Genomic DNA, 15794 nt, shown 5'->3' on the forward strand with positions numbered 1-15794 from the left:
GTGGTAGTGGTTTCACTCGCCCCAGAAACCATACCGACACCGTTTTATATAAGGTGAGTGAGCCAGAATATTTTGGCATTTCCATTTTAGCTTTTTTCTCTGGTATGTTAGCATTAATTTACCTTAGAAATGTGTGCTAAAGGGACATTTCACTGGGTGACACGGGCCCTTGCCCAGAAATAGATTTTTCCTTCGTCAAAATCCAATTTTGCTACAAGACCCATGGGCAATTTGACGGTTTGCCGTCAAGTGTGCCCGTTAGAGGGGAGGTTCGCCGATCAGGCCCGGTCGTGTGGACAGGCCTTCATGGAAACCAAATGAATGGTTCAACGTCAGACTTGTCGCTACAAAGTATCGATCCAATATTCCAAGAAAGAATTGGAAAATTATGGGGTGTTTGCGAAATTTACCCTTAATTACTAAATATGGGAGTGGACACTTTCATTATTTTGCCAGCATTAAGCAGGATGTTTGCTGAACTATTGTCAATCAAGGTAGAGCAACTTAACTGTCAGGTATTAAATGTCTTGTAATTAAGTTAATAATCAATATTTAACCCATAGTTAAAAAAATAATATTTTATATAATAATATTTTAGATAGTGTGGCACACAGCAAATTAAAGTTGCTCTTACTAGTAGATTGTCTATGCCATGTTAAGAGTGGTAAGATGGCCGACTTACAACCATTTCCGACAGCTGTAGCTCAAAAGGGTAGTGGACAAGCATTAAGATAAAATTTTTGAAGTACTATTAACTAAAGGAAAACTAAATAAGAGTAGAACTGTATAAACCAAAGCTTTGCACTTCATGAGAATAACTAATGTGGCCGCAACTGTGTTTATGGAGTGAATGCTTAGGAACCCGGATTCATAAGGTTGCCACTTCGAGCTCAGAAAATTATAGAACAGTTTTATAAGGAGGGCATTCTGAGGCAGTGCAGCTAACATGAGGGTGAGGAAGACATGTTTCTTATTTGGCGAGATTGGAAGATCACTTCTCAAGTTGTCAGTTATCAGTGAAGTGACGAGTCTATAGAAATTAAAAATGTGTTTGTGTGTACCATAAAGTTTATTGTATTCCTTCAGTACTAGTTACGAAATATTAGGCAGGATTCATTTTCACTGCTAAACTAAAATAACCATTGAAAAGTAACATCATACAAATTTTCAGTGAATCTCGGAAATAGGCTATGGATATCGGTCATTTAATTCTAATATAATGATGTTCAGACGGCCAAATACAGAGCAAATGGCATTCTGTATTGGTCCTATACAGAACGCAACATCTCTCTCTAATGCAGAACAAATCTCTCATGAAAAGTGAAGTCCACCTCATAACCCTGTACCAGGCGAGTCCAGTTTTAGTCTTAATGTGCTGACACCTTGTTTATAATCTTTGTAACAACAAGAATAACACAACAAATGATGAATAATCGGTCAAAACTTTAGTTACTTTGTCTGGCAAATTTTTTGCTACTATGAGATTCAGGGTCTCTGTAACACAGTTTTTTGGACTTTGCTCCTTGTCAAAGCATCAGATGTAGCTGAAAGTTGACATATGTATATTTTACAACCACACAAATTTTGTCAGCATTATCAATAACCTAAACGCAATAGTTTTAATTTTTATAGAGTAAAAATGATCTAGCTGACGCCATGGCCAATGATTACGAGCCAAAAGTCGAAAAACATTCATTACGTAAGCAAGGTAAACAAACACCTTTTGACTAAATGTTGCCCCGCCCATCCACCAGACAGAAATTCCATCGGCTCTGAATCCCAAAGACTTTATGAATGGCGGAACGATACATAGATGTGGGTGGGGTATCAGTGCTAGCGTAGTAATACTACTGTAGCAGTAGTGCCGCAACAGTATAGCAGTAATATACATGAATTAAACATTTAGGCCATCTGGTAGCCTTCAGTGTTATCCTGAATTATAACGAGGCGAAAGTGGGTGGAGCCTCATGAAGTCACCATTCTGACGATAATTATTGGTGAAGGTTTCAAGCCAATATACGGTACCGGCTATTTTTTTTTTTTTCAGTAAATAGGTAGATAGCCAATAAATAAAAATTGCTTGACATTGGATATAGCAATTATCAAATCAAGCTTGTCTACTATGTTTTTTATAATTACCAACTATTCCCTACATCTTGTCAATCTGATTGTGACCTATAAAGTAGACTGTAATTTCTTTGGAAACTTATTTTGGGAGTTAGACTAATAATCGAAGTGTTTTTGTATTTATTAACATATTTTGTTGGTTTGTTCATTATGGCAATTATCAGTGGAGAGGTTCCAGAGTTCATAAAGGTGTACTGCTTTGCTTGTATTTAAATTTGTATGTCATTGTTGCCAGAGGTTTAGCCTTCGTTACGTATAGCCAATCATCCATCGAGAAAGAGGGAAGAAATGCTGTCATAAGCTACATAACGAGTGCGTTCGAAGCCTTTTCTCTGAGTAAGTTGGCCTGTCTTCAAAAAAGGTCACTTTTACATTATAAGTACCAAATTTATTCAACCTACGTAGTGCAGAATACACTAAAAATTTATGTGTTGATATAATATGTATTCTGAATAAACGTTATATTTATGAAATGCATAGATAAAAAGTTATTGCGGAAAAACCGCGTTACAGAGGCCCTGAATCTCATAGTAGTTGTTAGTTACTGTTGAAGATTTTCGAATCCTTGAAGATGCCTCCTTGTCAGTGTTGCCAGTTGCAGGGAAATTTCCCTGTTTTAGGGAATTATAACCCCAAAATGGAAACTAGAGTATATTTCCTTGTGGAATCTAGGGAAATTTCACGTAGACTAACATTTTACCCTTCGTAAAAAGGCAGACAAATTTTTTAGTCTATGGTGTATGGCTGAATTATTTACCTCTGGCGAAAAATGTAAACTGAATAAAGACAATTGCATAAACTGAATTATATGCTTTTATCGTCATGAGAGCGAAATTTGCCCTTAAGAATTAGGAGGGGCTTCCGCGGCTCCGCCTGTGGTAGTTTCCTTCCTCGCATGTCCGGACCAGGACCGTCCAGGACATCGTTCGGTTGTGCTCTCAGCCCGTTTTGCTTTGTGTCATCTCTCCGTCCAGGACCAAGGGCCACGATCAGTTGTGTATTCAGCCAATTGGTACTTTAGGTAATTCTGACTTCATTAAAACCTTGAAGTTTTCACATTCTAAGTCAACAAGATCCACCTGTTCTGAGGAGTTACGTTTGATTATCCTTACATCTCTCACTCTCAGACCTCAGTCAGTGTTTCAGTGCAACAAACCCTACAATTATGGAGTCCAACAGTGATGCAGACACACCTCCAGCTAAGTTAAATGTAAACAGACATAGGTATATACACAAAAATATAAGAAAGCATAGGAAAGTTCTCCAACTTCAAGATAAAACCAGCTGATCTGAATAGAATGAGTAATAGCATGTACAAGGCGCATTACGAATAAGATAGTAAGTCTATGGAATATTTTTATATATAAAGTAACTAGTGCTCCGTAATACATAGGGAAATTTTTCTCCAAAAGGGAAATTCTGATGACAAGTATAAGGAAATTTTGGCTGGACAACCTGGCAACACTGCTTTTTTTTTTCTCGGTCTGCCATTGGCTTATTACAGTTTCATTGTGAAAATAATGGGAATGTTTTGATCCTCCAAATGATAATGCATATGAAGAGATGGTAAGTTAATTGATCCTCCAAATGATAATGCATATGAAGAGATGGTAAAAAGTCTCGTTTAGCCTAGATTACAGTAGCTGATGTAGGCTACACAGTATTGCTTGGATAAAAAGGGGCACGCCGTCGCGATACAACCCCACAGGGTGGATTATAATAGTTATAGCTATAGATCTACCAAAGTAATTAATGACTTGTGATCCTGTTGAGCCCGAGAAGGTTTCAAAATTCCGCAGTTATTAAATTATTCTGCCGAGTCTAAGAAGCTGTGAAAAAACCCTTAAGAGATTATTGTTAACTCTGAAAGTTGTAAAAAGAAAAAAAAATGAAGGGTATGGAAAGGAGGGGGGTTTAGGGCCTACTTCTAGAAGCGGTCCTCGAATCTCTGATTTTGACTAAAACCCTCCGGGTGGGCAGGTCGTCAATGGTAAAAATTGGTGGCCCTATCTTTCATAGTCTGGGTAAGCATAGTGAACAGACAGAAATTGCCTTTTATGTAGTACTAGTAGTACTACATAGTATTTTAACTTTTAGGGGTTCAATACTCCCCAGTGAAATTTAACTAGCCACTGTTTTCCTTCTAAATTTTAGTAGTCAAAATAATAAAAAAATGACTAGTTTCCATACTTCAGGACAACTAGTGCCATTATTAGTGTACCTAAGCCAGGAATGTGATAAGTACTAGTATTGGTTGATGTTGAAATCCCCCTCACCTACCCCTTGAGTAATAACCTTCCTTTTTGTTTTTAACATTGATTTTTGATGCTGTAGGCTAGATTAGGTTGTGTGCCCATTTGTTTGCCTGGCAGAGTAGGACCAGACATTCTATGTTAGGTATATGTTAGGTTTGTGTGGTTAGGTTATGATGTGCCCATGCAATAAATAACCTTCCCACATTTCGGAAATATTTTTCATGGTAAAACTTTTACTTTAGTTACGTAGCCTGATTCCTGCCAGTTGTCGACCAGGACAGGTTCATCATACATAAATGGACATAACCTTCCTATAATGCAAGGTCTTGACCTCGGCGGATCTTAACTACCTAACCTATCTTAGGGCAATGTGCCCTGACCTGGGTGGGGGGTGGACCCCTCCCATCCAAATAGGTGGTAACCTGTCCCGGTCAGCAACTGGCAGGAATCGGGCCATGTGTGCCCGCAGCATATTTTCCAAGGGGGTTGCAAATTACATACACATGTATGTAGTAAAGTATCAGTATGCAGTATATATCTGCATTATTCTCTCAAGAAAAGTTTTATTTCTGTTGAACAGTGTGTGGAACTATTGAAAAAAAGTCAGTGTAACTTTCTGTATTTTTTTTTTCTTTATTCACATCTTGCTTCACTTAAATTATTGGCTTTACAATTCCACTACATTATATACCCAAGAATAATTTTTTTTCCAGGATTTCAAAGGGGGCCAAGTGCTCCCCTTGCCCCTACATGCAGGCGCCCTTGAATTAGGTTGCGTAACTAAAGTAAAGTTCTACACTTTTAATTTTTCCCCACCCAAAAAACAGGGGTTCACATGGAGGAATCTTAAAATTAGTAGATGTAGAGGGGCGATAATGAATTTAATGGTGCCTTTCCAGTCAAAATGATCATCAGAATTGTATGAAATGTCAAGTACCATCATTAACACCCCAAGTACTGAAATAAATTATGTAGAATTGGTAAAATTTTACCTAGGCGTTTGATTTTCATTTTTTTGAGTAACTGGTTTTGTGGGATTATTGATACTGTTTATTGTACTTGGAATTCAAAACAAAGTTACTGTATTAATTAGGCCATTGTGTATAAGTTTAACTTCAAACAAATGTAGCCTAATAATTTATTCAGTTCACCACAGACCAGCGTGAGATTCAAGCTTGTTTGGTTATTACTGGATTGTGTATTAAATTGTCTTGTAGCACTGGGGATTCAGCAGCTCTTGGTATTTGCAATCCCTTGCATATCATCTTTTGCAGGGTTGGCACTCCAGATCTTGTTGCCTAACTCAATGACTGAATCAATCAGTCTTACCTTTCACTGCTGTCAGTTCATAGGTAAAGAGATGGCATCACGTTGACGACTATTGTGACACTGCGAGCATCTAGTATACCATATAATAATGTCGCTAAGGTAAATCATATTCATTACTGCCAGGACATTAAAATTTGTATGTTGATAATGCTTTACCATGGTCTATAAGGTGGTTAAAGATGAAGCTGTAATGTCTGTAATAAAGAATATAAAATCTAGGAGTACCTGCACACACTTTTAACTCAAAATGTAGGATCAAGGGTCAGACCCTTCAGCTATGTATATACTAAGAGATTATCCAGCATATCCTCGCAAGGTTTTTCTTTTTGGAGTGGAGTGTGCAGTTGATAACTAGGTACTACCTTGAAATTCCTCTTCTAAGATGTAGTACTTACAGTACCAGGGAAAGTGGGCATCTTTTGCAGTAAGTGTCACAGAAGGGATCTCTCTCTGGTTGAAGCCACTGTTCAGGCAGTCCGCCCCGGCTGTGCTGTCCAGTGGCGGCACTCTGACATTTTTGAGGAGGTCTGGTCTGCTTAATTGTAGATTTATTAAGTCTGTTTTTTTTCATGATAAGATTCTCTGTCTGGTCTAGTAATTGTTTATGCTCATGAAGTGCCTTGAGCAATGGTCCTCCTTGGAAGCTTTGGCCTCTACCACCTAACTCAGGTGCTGAAAGCACTTCATGAGCACAGAAAACTCAGTCAAAAGAAAAAGATTTATGTCCTTCAGTCTGAAGACTGATTTTTAAAAATGTAAATGATTTCTTAGAATCATTTACGGTAATAAAAAGCCATGAATGGTTATTTTGCAATGCTGTTAAGTCCAAACCATTAAGTTTGTTGGGTTGCAGCCCTGTTAGTATTCAGGGGTATGACATAGCAGACAAAGAAACAAAGCAATCAGTCCAATCAAATAACATACATTACATGAAGGCGCCTCACAAAATGACATGAAAATCATTATTAGATCCAATAGTTTTTTAGTGGGTGTCTCGCGATTTATGTTGCAGAAGGGATCTCTCACTCGTTTGAACCTACTGTTCACGGGTCACAGACTTCCTTGTCTGCATTTATTAAGTCAGTTTCTGAAGTGAGAGGTTACTGTTCTGCCTTAAGCCAGATCTTCTTACCAAAGGGCATAAAACAGACTGAAGGGTATGCGTCTCTTTGCTTTGGTCGAATTGTCTGTGTGCTCATGAGGTGCTTTGAGCACCTGAGTGAGTTGGTGGAGACCAAAGCTCCAAAGGAGGGCAAGACTGCTCAAAGTACCTCATGAGCCATGAGCATAAACAGTTTAACCAAAGCAAAAAGTCATGTCCTCTCATCTGTTTTATACTCTTTGGTCTGAAGACCCAGTTTAAGGAAAGAGATAACCTGTCACCTCATAGACTGACTTACCATAACAAAAGTAAACAGGAAAGTCCGTGATTTCCTGAACAGGAAGTTCAACCAAAGAGAGAGACACCTTCTACAACAGTAATCGCAAAGGATGCTCACTGAAATAGGACCTAAAAATGATTTTCAAGTAATTTTGTGAGGCACCTTCATATACGTAGTTTATTTGATAGGATTATTACTTCTGTTTCCTTGTCTGATTTGTTGTTTCCCAGAATAGTAACATGGGCTGCAATCAAGCAAAAGCCTGATTTGGACTTGCCAGCAAGGCAAAATAACCAGATTTTTATTATACTATAAATTATTGTAAGAAATAAGTTTTGAGAGCCGATAAGTTATTACTAAGAGTGAGAATAGATTGTAAAGTTATGACCACTCGTAAGAAGATATGCTTCCTTTAGAGGTTTCTCAATGCCTGTCAGCTCCGTTGTAAAAACCCAGGCATTATTTAACATTCTACCTGATATGACAACACCCTTATCAATAACAGCATAGGCCACTCCTTCAGGTCTATTTAAGGCATGTGTATAGATTTTAACTTTTATGTGGGTGTATGGTGCTTTTACGTTGCATGGAACCAGTGGTTATTCAGCAACGGGACCAACGGCTTTACGTGACTTTCGAACCACGTCGAGAGTGAACTTCTATCACCAGAAATACACATCTCTCGCTCCTCGATGGAATGGCCGAGAAACGAACCCCCCACCACCGAGGTGGGACGCCAACACCATACCAACCACGCCACTGAGGCGCTATTGGTGCTTTTATTAATTTCTTTATGTTCTATGAATCTCATTTTTATTTTTTGGATGTCTTATTTAGAAAATTCATACAAATGAGAGGTTCAGGAATTATATCCAAGACAGGATTTGTATTATTATTATTATATTGGAAAAATAAACCCACAAAATTACTAAGTATAACTTGTTTACTTGTAAGTATTTACATAGTATTTTACTCAACACTCGAGTAGTTTCAAGCCTTATCCGTGGCCCTTTCTCAAGAGATGTGTAGGTTGTCAGTCTTCTGGAACCTCTTGTTGAGCTGTCATTTATGTGGTAGCTGCCTGGTTTCCATTCTCCTGATAATTGTTAATCCCTTCTTGTCACTCAGATATCCTGGGCTGATGGTCAATGGGTTTAACCCTTGAGGTAAGAGAGTGGTCGCCAACAGTCTGTTGGGCAGAAAACCTAATCTCCAGGTCAGAAGGTCATCTTAGCTTCTTTTAATATCAAAGCTCGACTTATGGGATCTTCTGAGGTGAAGCCTTTGTTTCCTTCTGCACTTTTAATCTCTGATGAGTGCTCCTTCCACTACTCTCCTATGACTGATTTTATTGCTTTCGTATACATGAGCCTACTATTTTTAACCGGTTTATTTCTTAGGACAATTAGAACGTGTGGCCCTTGTAAGATATAGAAATAAATTACATCGATAAAAGCTTTGATGTTTCAGAATATTTCAGAAAAAGGGCACTCAACAAAACTGGTAGGATTTTTTACAGAGGAAATGTAGAGTACATGGAATAAAGGAAGCAAGAAAATAGTTGCCCTTCCTTTTATGCCTACAATGAAACAAAGTACTTAAAAAATGAAAGAAAGTACAGTGGTACCTCGTTCCTCGAACGTTTCATATGTCGAACTTTCCGTTTTTCGAAAAAAAATTTCGAGAAAATTTTGTATCGTTTGTCGAAAAAATGCTCGTACTTCGAACTGACTGATTATTATCTAGTTTATACTTTTATTCGACGGCCTACTGGGTCTTACAAGTTAAACTGTATTCATTTATTTTTTTCATTTACAATATATAGTTTAATGATAATATTCGACAAAATACATTAAAGTATAAATCATTTAATATAAAATTTAGCTTTCAATATAACATTTAGCATAAAAGATGTATAAAATCGTACGTAACGCGGTGACGTCACGCCCAGCTGACTTGAGACTGAACGAGGGAGCGTTGATATGTTGAGGAGAGAAGAGAGAGTTAAAATATTACTGTAATTACGTAAAAGCAATAACAATTCACATAAAAAGGGAATTTATGTATAAATTTAACGTTATGATAAAGTATCAAAACAATCAAATGAAAAAAAAAAGTCCTAATTGAGCCAGTGTTCAGTGCGCCGAGTGAGACGGTCCATAGTTGAACAATATTAACAAAATAGTAAATGAAAGAACAAAGCTTTTCACAATAAAAGTTAGCACAAATGATTAACAAGATCATTCATCATGGCGGTGATACACAGCTAACTTGAGGTAGAGGGAGGTAGCGTTTATATTTTTCAGGAATAATGAATGAATAATTTTAAGTTATCATGCGTCGTGGTATTGTTGAGGAGAGAAGAAGAGGCAGTAAAATTTTTACTATAATATGTACGTAAAAGCAGTACCAATTCACCAAGGCCAATACAGTAGAGGTCAGACGGAGAAGAGATTATCGGTGACTCACCTTCCAGAGTGGGCCACAATTCACCCCTCGCTGACACAACATTCCCACCTGACCCTTCTAAGTGACCCGTGGCCGGCAACCACAACTTAGGGTCTTTCTGGAGATGTGGCCCACGAAATTTGTCTCGGCCGTTTCTCTCCGACTGACCTGTACTATATTGGCCTTGCAATTCACATACAAAAAAAAATGTTATTTCACAATAAATTGAACGTAATGATAAAATATGAAAACAATCAAATGCAATACGGAAAAAAAAAGTCTTAACTCTAGTTGAACCAAGGTCTGGAGAATATAAGGTCTTGTCATGCGCAGCTTAAACGGGGTACAGGATTAAACAGCTAGGTGCGTGACGTCATAATAACCTCAGTCTTAACCTATAGCAATCCTGCCCTTACTTTCTCTTTTTTTATTTTTTCTAAATACTCTAAGCTATTCGATAATTAAATTAATAGTCAGATGTAGGTTCTTCACTCTACTATGTTAAAAAGAATAATCATAAGAGATCATTAGAACATGTTCGCCAAATAACATTGAAATTATAGAAAACTTACCTTTGCTTTCATCTTTTTATCTGTTATTAAATACTATTATCTGTTTCCGAAAGAAAATAAAAGCCAGAATAAAAACTATTTTAATATATTAAATAATCATGAGCGAGTTCTAAAGAACATTCTAAACAATAATATAAATATATGTCTAAATTATCACTCCTTTTAAGGCTGTTAAAACATTTTCCTCCCATGGTGAGAATCAAACATCTTACCCATACATTTCAAATGATCAAGAAACACTAGGTTTCATTAGTTTCCCCTCACCAAAGCTTATGACACCAATCTTTGTGTCATCTTTCTTTGTTACTTTTGCTCCTAAATGTTCCAGTTGTGGAAACTTGCGAGCAATGAACCCGCCAACATATGGTGTCTTCCCATGTTTGTTCTTCAACTTCCTGGTCTTTGAAGTAATCACTTTGATCATCCTTATTAAATAATGGTAAGCAAAATAAAATTGCTGATATACTGGGTTCTTTCTGAAGGGAATTTTCTTCGTCTTTTAATGATGCGTCTTGCTTGTCAGGGACGTGGGAAAATGAGGCGGATGTTACATTTTCACTGTTGCAGTTTTAAACGTTGCTCTTTGAGCTTACAAGTGTGCTGTCTTTTCCTAAAGAGTGGGGCTCTGAGACGATGTTTAAATGCAACTGGTGATGGGTGCTGATTCTACTGATTGTACTCTCCCACTTGACTTTTGCAACCAAACAAGTGCCTCAACCCAGCCTGATTTAGTCTGTAATTTAGAGTATACGTCATGCCAAGTTTTTTTTTGCTCTCTTCACTTTCATTTCTCTAGCGGTTCTATTCATGTCTTGAAAGATATTTTCTTGCATTTACAGGTTTAGTCACATAAGCATTTCTTGATGATTTTCTATCTCTTGGCAGTCGAGATCAAACTATCATGTCAACAAGCCGAATTAAACAGCTTTTAATTTTTCAGCCCTTCTCTTCAAATATCCTTGGTTGTTGAAGTGATAAAAAGGTTTATAACTACTTACTGGAGGCAGCAATGAAGTCTTGAGGTCACAGATAACTACTTAATGGAGGCAACATTGCAGTCTTCAGGTACACAGATAACTATTTACTGGAGACAGCATTGAAGTCTCCAGGGAGATGGATCACTACATACTGGAGGCAGCATTGAAGTCTTACCGTTGGAGACTCCAATGCTGCCTCCAGTAAGTAGTTATCTGTGACCTGGAGACTTTATTGCTGCCTCCAGTAAGTAGTGATCATATTTATTCCTGAGACAATGCCTACCTCCAGAAGATAGTTATCTGTGACCTGGAGACTTCATTGCTGCCTCCAGTAAGTAGTGATCTATATTCCTGGAGACCTCAATGCTGCCTCCAGTAAGTAATTATCTGTGACCTGGAGACTTCATTGCTGCATCCAAGTAAGTAGTGATCTATATTCCTGGAGACCCCAATGCTGCCTCCAGTAAGTAATTATCTGTGACCTGGAGACTCATTCGCTGCCTTTCCAGTAAGTAAGTACCTATTATTCCTGAGAACCTCAAGGCCCCTGCCTCCAGTAAGGAAATTATCTGTGACCTGGAGCTTCATTGCTGCTCCAAGTAAGTAGTGATCTATATTCCTGGAGACCTCAATGCCTCCGAACCTCCAGTAAGTATAATCTTGTGAACCTGGAGACCTCATGCTGCCTCCAGTAAGGAGTGATCTATATTCCGGAGACCCCAATGCGCCTCCAGTAAGTAAGTATCTATCGTGACTGGAGGACTTCATGCTGCCTCCAAGTAAGTAGTGATCTATATTCCTGGAGACCCCAATGCTGCCTCCAGTAAGTAATTATCTGTGACCTGGAGACTTCATTGCTGCCTCCAGTAAGTAGTGATCTATATTCCTGGTGACCTCAATGCTGCCTCCAGTAAGTAGTTCTCTGTGACCTGGAGACTTCATTGCTGCCTCCAGTAAGAAGTGATCTGTATTCCTGGAGACCTCAATGCTGCCTCCAGTAAGTAGTTATCTGTGACCTGGAGACTTCATTGCTGCCTCCAGTAAGTAGTGATCTGTGTCCTGGAGACTTCAATGCTGCCTCCAGTAAGTAGTTATCTGTGTCCTGGAAACGTCAATGCTGCCTCCAGTAAGTAGTTATCTACATATCTGGAGACTTCAATGCTGCCTCCATTAAGTAGTTATCTGTGACCCGGAGACTTCAATGCTGCCTTCAGTAATTAGTTATCCATATTCCTGGAGACCTCAATGCTGCCTTCAGTAAGTAGTGATCTATATTCATGGAGACCTCAATGCTGCCTTCAGTAAGTAGTTATCTGTGTCCAGGAGACTTCAATGCTGCCTCCAGTAAGTAGATATCTAGGTATATTCCTGGAGACCTCAATGCTGCCTCAAGTAAGTAGTGATCATATCCCTGGAGACTCCAATGCTGCCTCCAGTAAGTAGTGATCTGTATTCCTGGAGACTTCAATGCTGCCTCCAGTAAGTAGTTATCTGTGACCTTGAGACTTCATTGCTGCCTCCAGTAAGTAGTTATCTATATACCTAGAGACCTCAATGCTGCCTCCAGTAAGTAGTTATCTGTGTCCTGGAGACTTCAATGCTGTCTCCAGTAAGTAGTGATCTATATTCCTGGAGACTTCAATGCTGCCTCCAGTAAGTAGTTATCTACATCCCTGGAGACTCCAATGCTGTCTCCAGTAAGTAATTATCTGCATCCAGGAGACTTCAATGCTGCCTTCTGTAAGTAGTTATCTTCATTAACCCTTTAACGCTGATTGGACGTATTAAATGTCGATATAAATTGTCTGTTGGGTGCTGATTGGACATATGGTATGTCGATATAACAAAGTTTTTCTTTAAATTCGCAGAAAAATAGTTACAGGCCTACTAGGCAAAAACTTTTGAATCACGCACCTTAGGGGATGCTGGGAGCTCACGGATCAAGGCGTTGTTTTGTTTACAATCGTTACCCAGGTGCGCAAGCGCGAATTTCTTTCTTCTCACACTAAAAAGCATCAGCGACACATCTCGGAAATTATTTTGTCCCTTTGACATAATTTTTGCACCATTTTATATTAACCGTTACATGGAGTATTATATATGAAAATGTGCTCAATTTCATGTAGAATACAACAAAAAACAACTCATGGTCATGGTTGTAGCTTTTATCAGTTTTGAAATATTTTCATATAGATAATGATGTGCCAAAATTTCAACCTTCGGTCAACTTTGACTACCGAAATGGTAGAAAAACGCAATTTTAAGCTAAAACTCTTATATTCTAGTAATACTCAATCATTTACCTTCATTTGGCAACAAATTGGAAGTCTCTAGCACAATATTTCGATTTATGGTGAATTTATGAAAAAAACTTTTTCCTTATGTCCACATGGTAACTCTAACGAAAAAATAATAAAATTCTTCGTCTGATTGTCGTAATGTTTGCACCATTTTAAATTAGCCGTTACATAAAGTTTTATATATGGAAATGTGCGCAATTTCATGTAGAGTACAACTAAAAACAACCCATGGTTGTAGCTTTAATCAGTTTTGAAATATTTTTGTATAAATAACGATGTGCCAAAATATCAACCTTCAGTCAACTTTAACTCGACCGAAATGGTAAAAAAACGCAATTGTAAGCTAAAACTCTTACATTCTAGTAATATTCAATCATCTAACTTTATTTTGCAACAAATTGGAAGTCTCTAGCACAGTATTTCGATTTAGGGTGAATTTATGAAAAAAAAACATTTTCCTTACGTCCGCGCGGTAACTCTTCCGAAAAAAATCAGAAATTTTTTCGTCCGATTGTTGTAATGTTTGCACCATTTTAAATTAGCCGTTACATAAAGTTTTATATGAAAATGTGCGCAATTTCATGTACAATACAACAAAAAATAACTCATGATTGTAGCTTTTATCAGTTTTGAAATATTTTCGTATAAATAACGATGTGCCAAAATTTTAACCTTCGGTCAACTTTGACTCGACCGAAATGGTAAAAAAAAACGCAATTGTAAGCTAAAACTATTACATTCTAGTAATATTCAATCATTTACCTTTATTTTGCAACAAATTGGAAGTCTCTAACACAATATTTCGATTTAGGGTGAATTTATGAAAAAAAAAAAACCATTTTCCTTACGTCCGCGTGGTAACTCTTTCGAAAAAATCATAAATTTTTTCGTCCGATTGTCGTAATGTTTGCACAATTTTAAATTAGCCGTTGCATAAAGTTTTATACATGAAAATGTGCGAAAATTCATGTAAAATACAACAAAAAATAACCCATGGTTGTAGCTTTTATCAGTTTTGAAATATTTTCATATAAATAACGATAAATAGAAAAAATTTGTCCTTCGGTCAACTTTAACTCGACCGAAATGGTCGAAAACTGCAATTGTAAGCTACAACACTTACAGTCTAGTAATACTCAATCAATTACCTTCATTTAACAACAAACGGGAAGTCTCTAGCACAATATTTCGATTTATGGTGAATTTTTGAAAAGTTTTTTTTACGTCCGCGCATTACGAATTCATGCATCATTTTGTGATAATATTTTCTGTGTTGCCTTGATCGTTTTACAATGTGTAGTATACCAAAATGATCGCAATTTAGTGTACAATACAACGAAAAAAAAATTAACTCGTTAGCTTTAACCGTTTAGCTCTCAGCGCGATTTGTATACAATTATATATGAAAATTTTGTTTGCACTGTCATATATCCCAATATTTATATATGATAATATATTTTCATTTCTGATGGTTCATACTAAACTTCAGGCAATGACAAAAAAAAAAGGAGCCAAAATTGAACTCTTAATCTTGACAACTAAGCGTGCTGTGATTTTTTGAAAAAAACATTTTTTCCGCTTCGGCGCTCACTTGCGAACGCTGCCGTCATACGGGAGACGATTTTTAAAATACTGCTTCGGCGTTTAAGGGTTAATGGAGACTTCAATGCTGCCTCCAGTAAGTAGTGATCTATATTCCTGGAGACTTCAATGCTTTTTCCAGTAAGTAGTTATCTGTGTCCTGTAGACTTCAGTGCTGCCTCCAGTAAGTAGTTATCCATATTCCTGGAGACTCCAATGCTGCCTCCAGTAAGTAGTTATCTATATCCCTGGAGACTCCAATGCTGCCTCCAGTAAGTAGTTATCTATATTTATGGAGACTTCAATGCTACTCCCCAGTAAGTATTTATCCATATTCCTACATTTCTTCTTTCAATTAATACATTGTTTCTTAAATTGGCCCACCTCAAAGTTTACCCAGATTGATTAGCTGCATATAGATATATTTACCTGTCTAATAAGGGTTTAGTAGTTTTCCATATTTCTGGAGACTTCAATGATGCTTGCAATTCAGTAAGTAGTTATCTATATACCTGGAGACTTCAATGCAAAACAGTGTTTAGTCTCTATTGCGGCTTTAGACTAAATCATCAAGGACATAGAACCCTGACTAAGTTAAAGACTCGTTCGATAAATGTCCTGCTCAAGATGTAGGCCAAGGTCAGAAGACTCTGGCCTTTTAATATCAAAACCAATGACATACATTATATAAATTGTGGCCTCGGCCTAAATTTTTGAGGGCTGAAGACAAAAGAGACTATGTCAGTGTAAGTCATGGTATTCTCATGTCAGACATGGGCCTTGGCTAAGGTCAGAAGAATCCAGCCTCGTGGTCTCTACACTA

This window comes from Macrobrachium nipponense, chromosome 20, assembly GCF_015104395.2.
Source record: "Macrobrachium nipponense isolate FS-2020 chromosome 20, ASM1510439v2, whole genome shotgun sequence".
NCBI lineage: Eukaryota > Metazoa > Arthropoda > Malacostraca > Decapoda > Palaemonidae > Macrobrachium > Macrobrachium nipponense.